The following is a 15,082-nucleotide window of genomic DNA, read 5'->3' as shown; positions in this document are numbered from 1 at the left end:
GAAATTAAGGCTGCCTTCTTTCAATTAGGTTCCACTTTCCATTTCCACCATCCCAGACGCCATCAAGCGTACTTCAGACCTACTCAACATGATGCCATTATCACCCTTCACAGTTAAGAATGCTGCTGTTGGGAGCCAATCGAGTTGTGTATGCTTGCAGGCAGGGAAAGCTTGCATTAGAGAAGTTGGAAAATGTCACTTGGCTTTACTGATGCAAAGTTTTCAAATTCACCCAACTGTGGACGAGAAGACCTACCTCTAGACATGAGTGAATACGTGACACTATAGAAAACTCCTTAAATTAATAGATAAATATATTCTACCCTTAGTCTTCATGCTAGTGAGATTCTTTGGTTGGTCTAGATTTAACTAAGTTACAGGATGTACTCCCCAAAGGTAAACTGCGAAAGGCAATAACAAAGGTGGGAACGGGTTAGTGAGGGAACACTTTATTGTTTAGTATGAAGAACCCTCACTCACCGACCTAGTCGGTGACATGCTTCATCATAGGGTTCCCACCGGGTAGACCGAATGTCTGCCCGGTGTACTTCGACGCCTGATGTTACAGCAGAGCTGTTTTTTGTGTTTGTGAATGGTGCAAAAAATTATTGGTGATGTTAAAAGAAAACAATCTGTGTCTCAAAAGCCTTTATTGAGAGACCAGATTGCGTTCATTTAAAAACAAATGTGGCGGACGCCAAAAGGTCACAAATTCAAACCAATAGTGTCCTTAGTGTAGAAAAGTGTTGGTCGACATGTTTCTGCTCAAAGTGGCTTGGTCAGCCGAGCTTTCATCAGGACCAGAAGGAACCCTGGGCAGTATACACACACTAAGGTGTATCCTAACCTCAGGGTTGTATGAAAAATGAACCGAACTCATGGTTTTGTGGACCGTTCTGGAATTTCCCCAGCGTCCTATACCATGTGGAAGCGTTATGTCCCACTTCCGTGGGCTGATGGCGGGGGATATCTTCACGCCAGGTATTTATTTTACATTCGGGCCGCAGATGTGCTATACATAGGTGCGGAGGAGGGCAGTCGCCAGAGTAAAATAAATACTTGGCATGAAGCCACCCATGGGTTTTGACGCAAATCCCTATCAACTAATATTCTTAAACGGGATTGTACCCAAAAACGTTCATCTCCTTGAGGCAGGCATAGGATATAAGAAAAGTTTTCTTTTCAGATTTGCATGTGTGCTGCACATCACAAAACACGCACAGAGTGGAAAAAGTATTAAAGTATAGCTTTTGTACTTGGAGGGTCCCCTTCCAGTACAAAACGTATGCTTTTCAGAACGCACACATCCTTGCATTGTAGTGCAAGGGAGCCTGCATTGGCGCATGACAACCAAAGTGTACCAGCGCTGAGATAAAGAAAAACAGTGCCATATCTTTGCAGATTAGGCGTTGTTTTTGTCTGTTCCATTAACGCAATGCAGTCAAGCAACTTTTGTTTCTGCACTTTATTACACCAAAAATTGGTAAATCTTCTCCAGCGTATCCTGGATTAGGCATGCCCTTGCACTTTGTTTCTTAGGACTGATGGTTCCTGGGAAGCATACAGCTCGGGGAGAGCACAATTCAAACCTCCCCCCACAGGCCTTCTGAGCATGAGGGAATGGACTTCCGCATGGACTCGGAGAGGGAGATTTACGAGGCAGACGGATGCCCAAAACCGTTTGCCAAGATTAGAGAGTATGTCAACACCTCTACGCATCGTTAATAGAGGGGCTGCCATGACATGTCTGTTCTGTCTCTGTGGAATAGCCAGTGAACAGGTGGTGGATGATTTGAGTGACCGAGGGGGTTATTTACAAGCCCCTTGCGCCACCAGTGCGTCACTTTTATTATAGGAAAAAGTGAGGTACCTGCAACCTCAGGTGATGCACCAGCCTGCTGTTAACCTATGCTTCGAGAACTTACCAATTGTCAGGCCTGAATGGACTCTACCTTGGTCTGTGGTATTCGTTTATATAACAATAATTTAAAACAGATTTTTACGATACAAATTGCTCTAGTTCGATAAGAGTCTAGTGTGTAGGACTTGATTTTGTTTCATTTAAACCATGTCACAATTGTTGTTTTGAGCGAAATTCTCCTGTTGAAAGTTTTCCTCACTGTTTTCCACTTGCACCAGTCAGTTATGATTGCCTTCGACACCTGCTCATATGGTATCAGAGTGACACCTCGATCGATATCAGGCAAATTTCTTCCGAATGTTGTGTGCCGTTTTCGTTATCTCTCCTTGCTCATCGGTGCACCAACCTTGACTCAGAAGAGCTGGGCAGGTTCTCAGAACATTCGCAATGCTTATGTATGAGGGAAATTTACATGCAATTCTTTTCAGAGGGCATTATTTGCATATTTATTGATCCTAATGAAGGTAACTGGATTTACCCTATTCAGTGAGTTGGGGACACCAAGAAAATGGAGGCTTCTACTTTCTGTATCAACCCAAAAAGGCACAACCCGAGAAGATTAAAACTGACGTGGCCTTCGACATGTTGTCCTTGATCAAGGAAACTGTGGGGCAGATTTACAAGCCCCTTGCGCCGCCGATGCGTCACTTTTGTGATGTAGAGGCGGCGCAAAAGATACTCCATGGTGCGGGGTATTTACAAAGTGACGCATCTGGGAAATGCGTCACGTTGTAAAGCCCCGCGCCATAAGGAGGCGTTCCGGCGCAGGGGGGGGGGGCGTCCTGCGCAGGAACGCCTCCTAAAAGTGGCTGAGTGAAATCTACAAGATTTCACTCAGTCACTTTTAGGCCAATGCTGCGTCAAAACCCTGCGCCTGCTTGAAGCAGGCGTAAGGCTTGACGCAGCATTGGACAGATAGGGCACCCCCGAGCCTTACTGGAGCTGCGTCGCGCTTGCGACGCAACTCCAGCAATGCGCCGCCTTCACGGCACAGATGCGTCAGGCATCTGTGCCGTTTTTGCCCCATGGTTTTTGCCCCATGGTGCGCCGCATTGTAAATGCGGCGCAGCATGGGTGGCGGAGTTGTGGCTCACAATAGCTGGCGCCAGTTATTGTTTATCTGCCCCCTTCATGTTCTCCGTCAATGATAGTATTTTGGAAGATGCACTCTTCAATCATTTGAAATACAAATAGCAAATGATGAATTGATTTTCTTTGTTTCCTAACAGGGATTTGTCAACTGCATAATAGCACATTGCAGCACAGTAAATGGAGAATAGATAGTTTTTTCTCCCGTGGTTTGCCCATAAATCTTATTAGGAGATAGCCTATGATACCTTATGCTGCGCCCAAACAGTTCCATAAGAGTTGCTGTGTATATTTTGTACCAATACTGATTCCGTGCATCAGTTGGTAATCCAGATGGAGGGCACAGTTAGTGGCAGGAAATATACCATATTACACATGCTCTCTGATTCTCAGTCAAACTTAGAAAATCCAGGCTTGGCATGAGTCTTGCTTATTTTGCTCCAACCTGAGGTCGTGAAGTGAGATGTTACTAAGCCCCGCCCACACTTCTCGACAGTGCATCTGAACATAATTTCTGATCTGCCTTAGAATCCGACTCAATTCAAGGAAAACCATTTGGTGTGTGATTCATCTTAGTTTAAGGCAATGAAGATAAAAAAGCCCTGTATTTTCTTTGCTTTCATTTTACGTTAACAGCCACTTAGCTGAGGCTGGCTGCACCCACGAACGTGTTAAATTGTATACTTCTTTCACCAGCAAATCTCAGGGCGACTTCAGTACTACCTATCCCGAACTGTTCTCAGCTGGAAAAAGCATATTTACCCAATGCACATCATTACCCCAAAGCGAAGGCTGTAAAGAACAGCGTTTAAGAAATGGCAGAAATACTGTCCCAATACCTGCCCTCTTATGTCGCCCATGAGACAGCATTGTGGAGTTTAGATATAAAGCAGTGAATGAATTCTCCAAGCACCAAAAGAAAAACAAATATAACTAATCTATTTCAACAATAGTCGTAAACTGCAGCCCTGTGCAATGTGAGCTCGGGGCAAGGGTTGCTAGGTGCAAAGAATTCGTCAAATATTACAGGTTTATACTGTTTTTGCAGACTATGCCCTGTTTTTTTCCTGTGCACTCTGGAATGAGCTATGGTAAAGAGGAGCGACCAATTGAACAACAATTTCTCCAGGGTATGGTGGAAATTACTACATTCACAGAGGCCATTTTGTTTTACTGTCACAATAGCGTGGTCTAACAGCCAGCAAAACGTATCTATCAACTGCTAATGTGTAGCAATCCATCCCTGTATTCATGGTAGCTGCATGTACTGGAATAGACAAAACGGAGAACACCACTGAGCACGTGTTATTCAATGGTAATGTCTAGACTATTGTAATCATTGCAATTTAGAACTTCCTGGAACAGTAATCCAAAAAAATACATCTGGGTCAAATCAAAATCATGCATGCACTGAATTTCCAGTGAGCAGAATAATAGAACTAAATGGAGTGCATTTAGACCCTCCTGACAGAAGTCTATAGTGAGAATCAAGAGTATTTGGAGAAGCCCAGCTACCAGCCTTCCAAATCTCTTTTAGAGAAACTCCTGTGCATGCTACTAAGGAGAGGGATACTTATCTTGATGACCTGCCCTGACCTACCCTGAACCGGTTTCTGGTGACCCAAACTATTTAAGTCATGAGCTAAAGACACTGTCTGTTTTACCCATCTACTGAAGGTAGAAGAGAATAGACGATGACCTTTATTTGGAGTATCAAACGTTATTAAGAGGAATTGTACCCTTCAGAGTTCTGAAGCATGTGTCTGATTGATAGATAAACCTCTATGAACATCCGCCAAATATAATAGATGCTCCCTCTTTGAGGAAATAAAACTGGCAACACAATGTCCTCAATTTAACTAAAATGAAGAAGCTATTTTTGGTAAGAAAGAGGGTTTAGTCCTCAAAATTGCCATATCAGAACGAAAATTAAAGTATGGTTCATCAATAAAAAAATTCTAGTCTCCCATAATTGCCTGCCAGATGTAATAGTGACTGTTGAAAATGGCCCTTTCTGCAGGGTCTCCCTCAAACATTTTGCCTTCCTCTATCCCCTTTTTGCAGAATCGGTGTTTGCTGGCTTTAGGGTTCTGTGCACTTTATCACTGCTTGCCTATGCTAGAGTACTTGTGCTCTCTCCATAAAACATGGTATTATTAGTTTACACCTGTTTCACAGATTTCATTTACCTGTAAGCTCCTAGTGAAGTGTAATACATGTGCATAGGGCCTGTAAATTAAATTTAAGTGGGCCTGCAGGACTGCTGTGCCACCGGCTGAAGTAGCTCTTTAGGAATATCTTTGACCTGCCACTGCAAAGCCTGTATCTGCAGTTTACACTGCCATGTTGACTTGACATTTAAAACCCCTTGCCAAGCCTTAAATTCCCCTTTTCTTACACATAAGTCTCCCCTAAGGTAGGCCCTAGGTAGCCCGTAGGGCAAAGTGCCATGCAATTAAAAGGTAGGACATTTACTTTTACGGTTTACATGTCCTGCTAATGAAAAACTCCCAAATTTGTTTTTTACTACTGTAGGGCCTACCCCTCCTATAGGTTAACATTGGGGATTCTGTGATACCTCTAATAAGTGTAATTCCCAATTGGAAAGAGGTGGAGCAGTCATGTTTTGTACCTATGGAATTGTAGTGATAAATCCTCTTTAATGGTAAAGTCGAATTTGTCATTACAATTTAAAAATGTCCACATTTAGGAAGATGCATTTTCCTGCTCTTAGTCCTGTGTGCCTACTGCCTGCATTAAATATACTTCTGGGTGGGTGACACCTGAGCCTTGTGCATTCCCTCTAGAAAGCAACACACAAAGGGAGCTCAGGTGTGACTGATGGGCCATCCACATCCTGATTGGCCATCCTAGGAAGGATGGCAGAGTGGAGTTGGACACAGCCTCACACTTATACATGAATAGAATGTGTCCTGTCCCCACACAAAGGTCTGCTTAACCCGCTGCAGGGAGTCTGGGGCTAGGGCAGGAAGGGAGGAGCGCTGTGCACTTCAAAGCCCCTCTATTAAGTCTTCCCCAATTCATAGTCATCCGAGGTATAAAAACTGGACTTCTGACCCTACCAACACAGTACACATCTCGACCTGTACACTCTGCCAAGAAAAGGACTGCTCTGCTGCTAAAGGACTGCTACTGTGATGGACTGATGCTCTGAAAGAACTGCCATTCTGCTGTGCTGACCTGCCTGCTGCCTGCTGCCCTCCTTGTGTCAGTGAGAAGCACTGGTCCTGCACCACTTGAAACCAGAGTGAATCGAAGGGCTTGTCTGCTTGCCTCCTGTTCTGACGTCTCAGGGACATCAAAGACTTCAAACAACCCTGCTACAGCACCTGGGCTCTGACATCTGTGAGTCCTGCCCTGCCGAGTGGTGCCAATCCAGTCTTGGGCCGTTGGACATGGGTATAAAGTGCTGTTCCAGCAGAAATCTACGCATCAACGCCATTAAACCACTCAGAACCAGTGCATTTGCATCGACACCGATGCATCGCCGCTGCTGCGAAGAGTGAGTATATTGCTGACGGCTCTGCACATCGCCTTAATTCCTGATGCATCTTTGATTTTGCGCGGCTTGGAGCGGACGCATCAGCGACACCCCAAGGATCGACGCTGACGCACTGCCTCCTTTGCTCCTCGCATTCCATCCTCGAAGCTGACGCAACAGCAAAACAAGGTACTGTTTCAGTAGGCCAGGGTTGGCTCATGTATTCGAACAGCATTCAATTGCGGCCAGCCTAGAATCGGTTGGCGCTTTAAGCTTTTAGGCAATACATTTCAAGATATTCTTTAAAAATGTAGAACTCCGGTTCTACTTAATGGATATTTGTCATTTTGTTCTTGTCTTGTTCATTAAAATAAGCGCTATTTTGCTGAACTTTTTTGCGCAGTGTTTTTGCTGTTTTAGTGTTTGAAGTGTTGCTCGAATACTTTACACATGTCGCCTCTTAAATTAAGCCTGACTGCTGAGAGAGCGCAATTTGAATGATAATTATGTCTGCACCATATTCACAAGCTTGTAGCGTAAAGTTAGCCTATGTCACTTAAGAAATGAGAATGTGTATCTGTATTTACTCTAGAGTGTGTAATGGAATTAGAAAGGCCCGTATATATGGTGGGCTAATATAGAAATGTGTGAAAATGCTTAGAAACATTAGAATGTGCTAAACAGAATTTATGTATGCAGTTACCACACGAAGAAAGGGATGAAATGTAAAATGAAGAAACGTGCAGACCATATAACACTGTGTAAGAACGAAAGGGTATCATTGTATCTTACATGCAACATGGATTCGATATTATTACTGATTTGCTTATTTTATATATATGTGTGTGTTCAAATCTATATCCTATAGAAGAGGTTTGTATAATTATAGAGTGGTGTGTTCATATGTTATTTTAAGCTAACGAAGTAAGAGTTCACAAAGTGTAGTCCACTGCATATAATTTAGTGGGCTGGGAGAGATAGGGGAGAGCTTTGATCTGCACGTGCGAGCCAAGAGTCAAAAGTCTCGTTAAATTAAATTGCCAATGCTGGTTGAAGTTTTATGGCCTAGTGAGATAAGGGACGCTTGGAATTTGGGGCCCTGTTTCGAAGTGTCTGTTTCCAGGTGCAAGGGGGGTACCAATCACAATGTAATGAATAGAGCTTTGTTTGAGGAGATAGGCTCTGGTCCAGAGGAGTCGACCGGAATGTCATGGGGGTACCAGCACGGTGGAAGACGGCGCCTGGGAAGCAAGGTCAACTTAACAGACGATTCAAAGGAACGAAACTATGGAAAAAACCAGAAGCAGGACCACGTGAAATGTGTACGCGGTGGGCGTCTCAAAGGGGCGTTCCACCCATACTGTGATTTTGTATTAGGGACAGCACCCCGGGGAGAAGACAGAGCAGATGGCCTGAGGACCCTTAGAGAGTGGATGGGTAGGCAGAAAGGATACTGATATGCGACATAGGTTTCCATCTTAGATTAAGAGAGTTTGAACTTCTTCGGGACTCAAACGGCTGACACCTTTTTAGGTAAAGAACTTGCTAAGTAGGGATGTCATCTAGCATAGTGTAGGGACAGTTTAACCTGTTTCATTTTCTCTTGTAAATGACGCTTCAGCTCCACTTTGTGCCAATGATATTCAACTTGTTGATTTTTGAATTAGTTTTGATTGTTTTCTTCTGTCGATTGAGATTTCTTAGGGAATTCATGTTCCTTCTTATACCTGTATACTTGCTGAACCTTATATTGAGGTGCTTGTACTTGCAATTGATTTTGGTTTTATAATAAACCTTTAAACTTTACAGTGTAAGTGGTTCTTTAGAGTTGCGTCAGTCTATGGGGTCGATTTAATCTATGTGGGTTTGCCTTTTACTCAATGACAGTCAATAACCGATCCAAAAAAGGGACAAATGAGATGAGTATCTAGGTGATCAGATAAGGGATCAAAATCTCATTTCCCGCAGTTGGTAGCAGAGGATGGTTGGCTTCTTGAGGAAGGCGACCTAGGTTAGGTCTAGATTACCCCAAGGTCCCTAGTCATCGACGACCAGAAGAAGAATTACCTGCCGAAGAAGGTGTCCATGGTGCGAGAGAGAAAAAGCAGCAGAGTCGGTCGAGAGTGAGTATAAGGGTCATGCGTTGCTAGATTGCGGTGTTTTGTGTTGTACCTGTGTTGTAATGTCAAGCGGAGTTGAATGTCTGTAGTGTGAGTGTGAGACGGTTGTGAGCGCGCGCAACCGGTGAAAATCTTAAGTCCAGAGAAGGGCTTGAGTGGTTCGGGTGTATCGGACATCCAGAGTAATTGTCTACCGTTGTGAAGGGGGTCATGAGGTACCATTGATCGCCCGTAGGACCGTGATAGGGGGAACGTCAGAGTGAGTGTATGAGTAACGGACGCTGGTCGGACGTTTACTGTGTGTAAGTAACCTATCAGTTAAGGCGAGCGTCTGAACGTTAGTGAAAGACGTCTCGTCAGTGGAGGTGACAATTACAGTTAGACTGTGGACGTACAGTCAAGAAAAGTGATCGCTTGGTCGGAAGTAGTCATTTTTTGGTGTATGAATGGGACGCATGCAAGACCGGGAGACGAGCTGAGAAAGGAGGGGGGCTGCTGCAAAGGGGACGAGTGACGTCAGAGAGAGCCGCGCTGGGATTGGCTGGTTGGTGTAAAGCCGCGCTGGGATAGGCTGGTCAGCGAGAGCCGCGCAGGGATTGGTGGTTCGCCATCGGGAAGTAAATAAGGAAGAGAATTAAGGAAAATCGTAGATTTTTGAAAATGAAGTGTTTTAAATGTTTAAGGGCGATCTTTAAGAGAGAGAGAGGGAACTCGTATGCGGGGGAAGAGGCCCCACCGGAGGGCACACCAGCTTAATATATGGCTGTGAATGTAGGGTTACACTCGATATTGTGGATCTCCGAGTGGAGCAAGTTAACAGAGGGAAATGAGGAACTGACGTTCCCGAGATACGGGACGTTTAGGTTAGAAGCATTGAATCAACTGAAAGCGGTAATGCTTGCAACGAGACCTCTACCGAGGCCAACACAGTTCGAAGCCCTCAATGCATGGTTCAGGGCGGCGTACGACAGGAGCCTGAACAGGCGCCAAGAAAGAGTGAGACGATCGGTAAGAGCAGTACAGGATGCTAAATGGGATGATGAGGCTAAAAAGTGGAGAGTACAGAGAATAGACGCAGACAAGCTGTACCCAGTGCTAGAGGTTACGGGAGAAAGGAAACCTCCAGAAGAGGATGAGGAGAGCGAGACGGATGATAGTCTGATAGATAGGCTATTATCAGACAGACCACCTCCGTACAACAGAGAAGCCGAACGTCCCGAACTCCAGCAGGGGGACGGGGCTGGGAAGGGGGAATATAGACCACTCCCCATATCAGATTGGGATCCCAAGAAAGGTGAGGAAATACCTCAACCTAGTCCAGTACAGAGAGTAGTAGGAAGATTTGTGGTACAGAAAGTGCCAGAAACAGAGTGTGCAAGGTCGTATCAACTGCCGGACGCTCTCCAAGTACCTGTTACCATAGGCCCTGTAGTGTCCATCTACAACCCAGAGAGAGCACAGGAGGAGGAACAGGCACGTTGGGGCAGGGAAAGAGCAGAGATGGAGAGTAGGAACAATACGATTAATTCCCAAAGGCAGTTGCTAGGACCAAGGGGTCAAAGTACCCCATTAGATACAGAAACGGATCCCTTAATAGAGCAGGGGGGTCAGAGAGGACAGATGGATTTGAGGGGACCAAAACTGAAATCCTTTAAAGTGTTAAGAGAGTACCTGAAGGAATGGGATGCTGCTGTAGAGACACAGAATAAAAGAATAGAAACGGAAACCGAATGGAGAGGTAAAGATAACAGAATCCTCTCTCACTGCGGGGCTGGAGAAAGCAGTCCCGAGTGGGAGGGAGGGAGTCAAGGAAGTAGAAGAGATACTTGCCGTATCATCAGTGGCAATGGACAGATGTGTGAAGGCAAGGGTGTAGGATGTGGGGAGGTGCCTCGCCACAGCCTTAGTGAGGGAGAGCGAAGAACACAGGAGTACCGAGATAGTTACAGGTGCACTCACCATGCACCGGGCGAAAACGTGCAACATTGGAGTCACGGGAGTACGGGGAATCGCGAGAGGTCTCACCATGTGTCCGGTGATCACGGGCGGGATCGCGGAAACATGGAGAGCTGTGAGGGACCTTATCGTTTACTGAGTGACACCAGACAGCAAGCGACTTGCGGTGATCTAGAACGTAACGGGGGATCCTATCTTGCATCTAGAGAGTCAGAGCCGAAGAGTCAGAACGGAGTGGTGGGAAATAGGACATTGTTTTACCACACACCTAGGGAAGATGGAAAAGCTTGGGACTTAGAAAGGTTGGAACAAAGAGAATCAAGGAGAACTCCTCATTGCTCACCTGTGCCTAGACGTAGGACTCGGAGTTGGGACGAGAGGGATATAAACGGACCACCTAGGAATGAGGTACCGAGAGCTGAGGTAAAAGCAAAACGGCTCGATGTAACCAGTTTAAAATCAGATTTGGATGAAATAATAGACGGCACATTGCCAATGGAAAGAATCGATTTGTATGAACAGGATGAGGTACTGTTTATGGCTAAGGATGTTACTCGGAAGGCGAGGTCAGTCCATGAAAAATTATCTGAGTTGACAACCAGGTATATGATAGACTTATCAAGAACAAAAGCCTTACAGGGTAACCATAGGCTGAATTGCACAGATCAGGACCTAGATGAACGGAGAACGATTGGGCTGAAAATACACATAAAGGAACTGATCCTGGGTATAAGAACATGGAGGGATTTGGATAAATGGGAGGAAAGATGGTCCAAGAGGGGAACCGTCAGAAGGAGTACAATTGGAATGTCCCCAGAGGGAGGGCCACCGCGGATGGAAGCTTTCCCTTTGCGAGAAATCGCGAATGGAAACTACGTGCATGTGCCCTGGAGTAGGGGGGATTTAGCGGCATTTACCAATTCCTTCCCCAAGCTGAGGGAGAATCCCGTAGAGTGGTACAAACAGGTAGAGAGGTTCGTGAAGATCTCTAAAGTGCTGTGGGTCGATTTGAACACCCTATTTGACATCGTAGTGCCAGGGGATCTGTGGGCGGCATGTAAGCTCAGTGTTGAATGGCCCATCTGTGAACCGGATAGGGATGCTCTGACGAATGGGCCGTCAGAGAGAGTCATGGAGAAGTACGAGAGAGTGATGGCATGGTTGGAAGAGAAAGTGCCGTTACAGGACATAGATTGGGTTAAAATAGATCGAACCACTCAGGAACCTAAAGAGACCGTTCACGAGTATTATGAGAGACTGTTGAAAGCATTCAAACAGTACAGTGGGTTGGACGTAATGGATCCTAAGGACATAGGACAGTTTGTGTCGAAGTTTGTTCTAGGGTTGAGACCTGATATTAGTTTAATGATTCAACAGCATTTGATTTGTTGGCAAAACAAACCCGTAGATGAAATCCTGAGATATGCAAGGTACTGCAGCGACGAAATAGACTCAAAAGCAAAGAAACTTAAGGAGAAGCTGATGTTGGTACAAATGCAGTCAGCTGGAAAGGGTGGACAGCGGCAGCAGGGAACAGGAACACTAGGGAAAAAGCAGACTAATCAGAGTAAAGACGATGAGGAAAGACAGAGACCTAGGGTAGATATCGCGACACTGAAAAAGACGACGAGGTGCCACCAGTGTAACGAGGTGGGACATTGGAAACGCGAGTGTCCCTATAATGTCGAGACGGGGGAATTAGAACCGGAGGAGGAGGATGTCCAGAACAGTTCGGTGAAGGGAACAGCGATACCGAAGGGAAAGTTTATCAAAGGGGGGACTCAGACTCCTCGAGCTCAGTTCCCTCAACCGCCTCGTATTGCAAATGGAGGGAAAACCTATAGACAACTGCCACTGTTCGTAGGAGGAGAGGAAAGCTACTACGTTGATCCCCTTACGGGACAACGAGTGAATAGTGAAGAAGACTGTACCATAGGGGCAGCCCTGGAGGTAGACCAGAGGGGACCATACGTGGAGGCCGAAGTGGCAGGGTGTCCTACGACCTTTTTAGTGGATACAGGGGCCACTCGATCCACTCTAAGATCGGCGGTGGTCCCAGGTCTGCCAATGTCTGGAGAGACGATTCAGGTGGTAGGGGTCGCAAATAGGAGAATGACGAATCCTCTTACAGAACCAGTGTCAGTGAAAATAGGGAAATACAGTGATGAGCACCAGTTTGTGATCTGTGATTCCAGTCCTGTGTGTCTGTTGGGAAGGGATCTGCTATGTAAACTGAATTGTACAATATATTGCACACCTCAAGGAGTAGAAGTGCAGACTAACGATGATGATGCCGATTTTAAGGTTGCAAATTCACAGGTATGCGTGGAGCTATATCCTACCTTAACGGTGGAGGAGCTTCCATGGGATTTGAGAGGTGCGGTGTCACCTGAGGTGTGGGATTTCACTGGAGAAGAAATAGGACTGATCAAAGGGGTAGAGCTGGTAAAGATCATGGTAAAACCAAATGCTGAGTATCCAAGAACACCCCATACAAGTTGACCCCGGAGACGATTGCAGGAATAAAGCCTGTGATCGAATCCATGATTAAACAGGGAATACTGAAGGAGATCGTGGGAAGTCCATGTAACTCCCCGATCATGGGTTTGCAGAAGCCTAGTGGGAAATACAGAATAGTGCAGGATCTTCGAAAGATTAATAATATAGTTGTCTCATGTTGTCCAGTGGTACCGAATCCATCAGTGATACTGTTCCAGATACCATTCCAAGCTGAATGGTTCACGGTGATAGACCTGTGCCAGGCCTTCTTTTCAATCCCCTTAGATGAGGAAAGCCAATATCTTTTCGCTTTTAAGCTGGAAAATCGCGTTTTAACATGGTGTCGTATTCCCCAGGGGTATACAGAAAGCCCATCGATTTTTAATCAACTGCTGAAGAAAAATCTTGAAAGTCTAGTACTGCCCATGAACTCGGTTCTGGTCCAGTACATAGACGACCTACTTGTGGCGTCAGAAACTGAGGAAGCTTGCAAAATAGACACCATCACCTTACTAAATCACTTGGCCGAGAACGGACACAAGGTGTCTCCAAGCAAATTGCAGTACTGTCTAACAGAAGTGCAATACTTGGGCCACAGGATTGAAAAGGGAAAACGGAAGGTGTCTCCAGACAGAATAGAGGCGATCATGAAAATGAGTGCGCCCACAACACAAAGAGAAGTCAGGATGTTTCTAGGCATGGTCGGTTATTGCCGGCAGTGGATAGCCAACTTTTCACTGAAGGCAAAACCTCTACAAAAACTGACGCACAAGGGGGTGAGTGATCCGGTACCATGGGACAAGGATTGTTTGATGGCGTTTTTGCAGCTGAGGGAGGACCTGTGTCGTGCCCCGGCTTTGGGAATGCCTGATTACGAGAAACCATTCTTGCTTTATTGCTGTGAAAGGGAAGGTTGTGCTTTGTCAGTTTTGGCCCAGATACACGGAAATGCCCGTAGACCAGTCGCATACTTTTCGGCTACCTTAGATCCAGTAGCCGCAGCGTTGCCCGGATGTCTCAAATCCGTTGCTGCAACGGGTGTCAGCATTGAAAGGTGTGAAAACGTAGTCATGGGACATCAGTTAGTGGTGTATGTACCGCATTCTGTAGAATTGTTAATGACCAGGACCAAGACACAGCATCTGACGAATAGCAGGCTCACTCGCTATGAGCAAGTCATATTGGCTGCTGAGAATGTGACCCTAAAAAGATGCTCTGTTTTGAATCCTGCCACTTTGATGCCACTTCCAAATGATATTGATGATGAAGTTTGTACAGATCATGACTGCCTTGATGTGACTGTACTATGCACCAAACCGAGACCAGATATCGTGGATGAGCCATTAACTGACCCCGATGAAATATTCTTTGTTGATGGTTCATGCGTAAGAGACGATATCGGTCAGCTGAGAGCAGCTTATGCCGTTTGTACAATTACCGGAGTTGTGGAAGCTGCCTGCCTGGAAGGAGTACACTCCGCTCAGGTAGCTGAAATCATTGCTTTGACCCGTGCCTGTTTGGCAGGCAATAAAATTCGAGTCACCATATACACCGATAGCCAGTATGGTTTCGGGGTAGTTCATGACTATGGGCAGTTATGGTCTCAAAGAGGTTACATGACCTCCTCAGGCTCTCCTATTCGGAATGGAGAGTTTGTGAGATTATTGCTAGAAGCATTGCAAGGTCCAGCAGCTATTGCAGTTGTTAAATGTACTGCGCACACAAAAAAAACAGATTTTGTGTCGCAAGGTAATCGGTATGCTGATAAAGTCGCATGTTACTGTGCGGAACAGGGGTATTCTCTCACTGAGGTAGAAGTGGGGGGAATACAGGAAAGGACTGAATTGACTATGTTGTTAGAAACTGTAGACACGTGGGATGAGTTGAAATGTATCCAAGAGAATGCACCTGATTGTGAGAAAAAGGCATGGGAGACAGCTGGTTGTACCAAGAGTGAGATGGACTTTTGGATCTCTGCAGATGGGAGAGCAGTTT

The sequence above is a fragment of the Lissotriton vulgaris genome, chromosome 4_1 (assembly GCF_964263255.1).
Source record: "Lissotriton vulgaris chromosome 4_1, aLisVul1.2, whole genome shotgun sequence".
In the NCBI taxonomy this organism is placed as follows: domain Eukaryota; kingdom Metazoa; phylum Chordata; class Amphibia; order Caudata; family Salamandridae; genus Lissotriton; species Lissotriton vulgaris.
Note: the sequence above shows the minus strand (reverse complement) of the source record.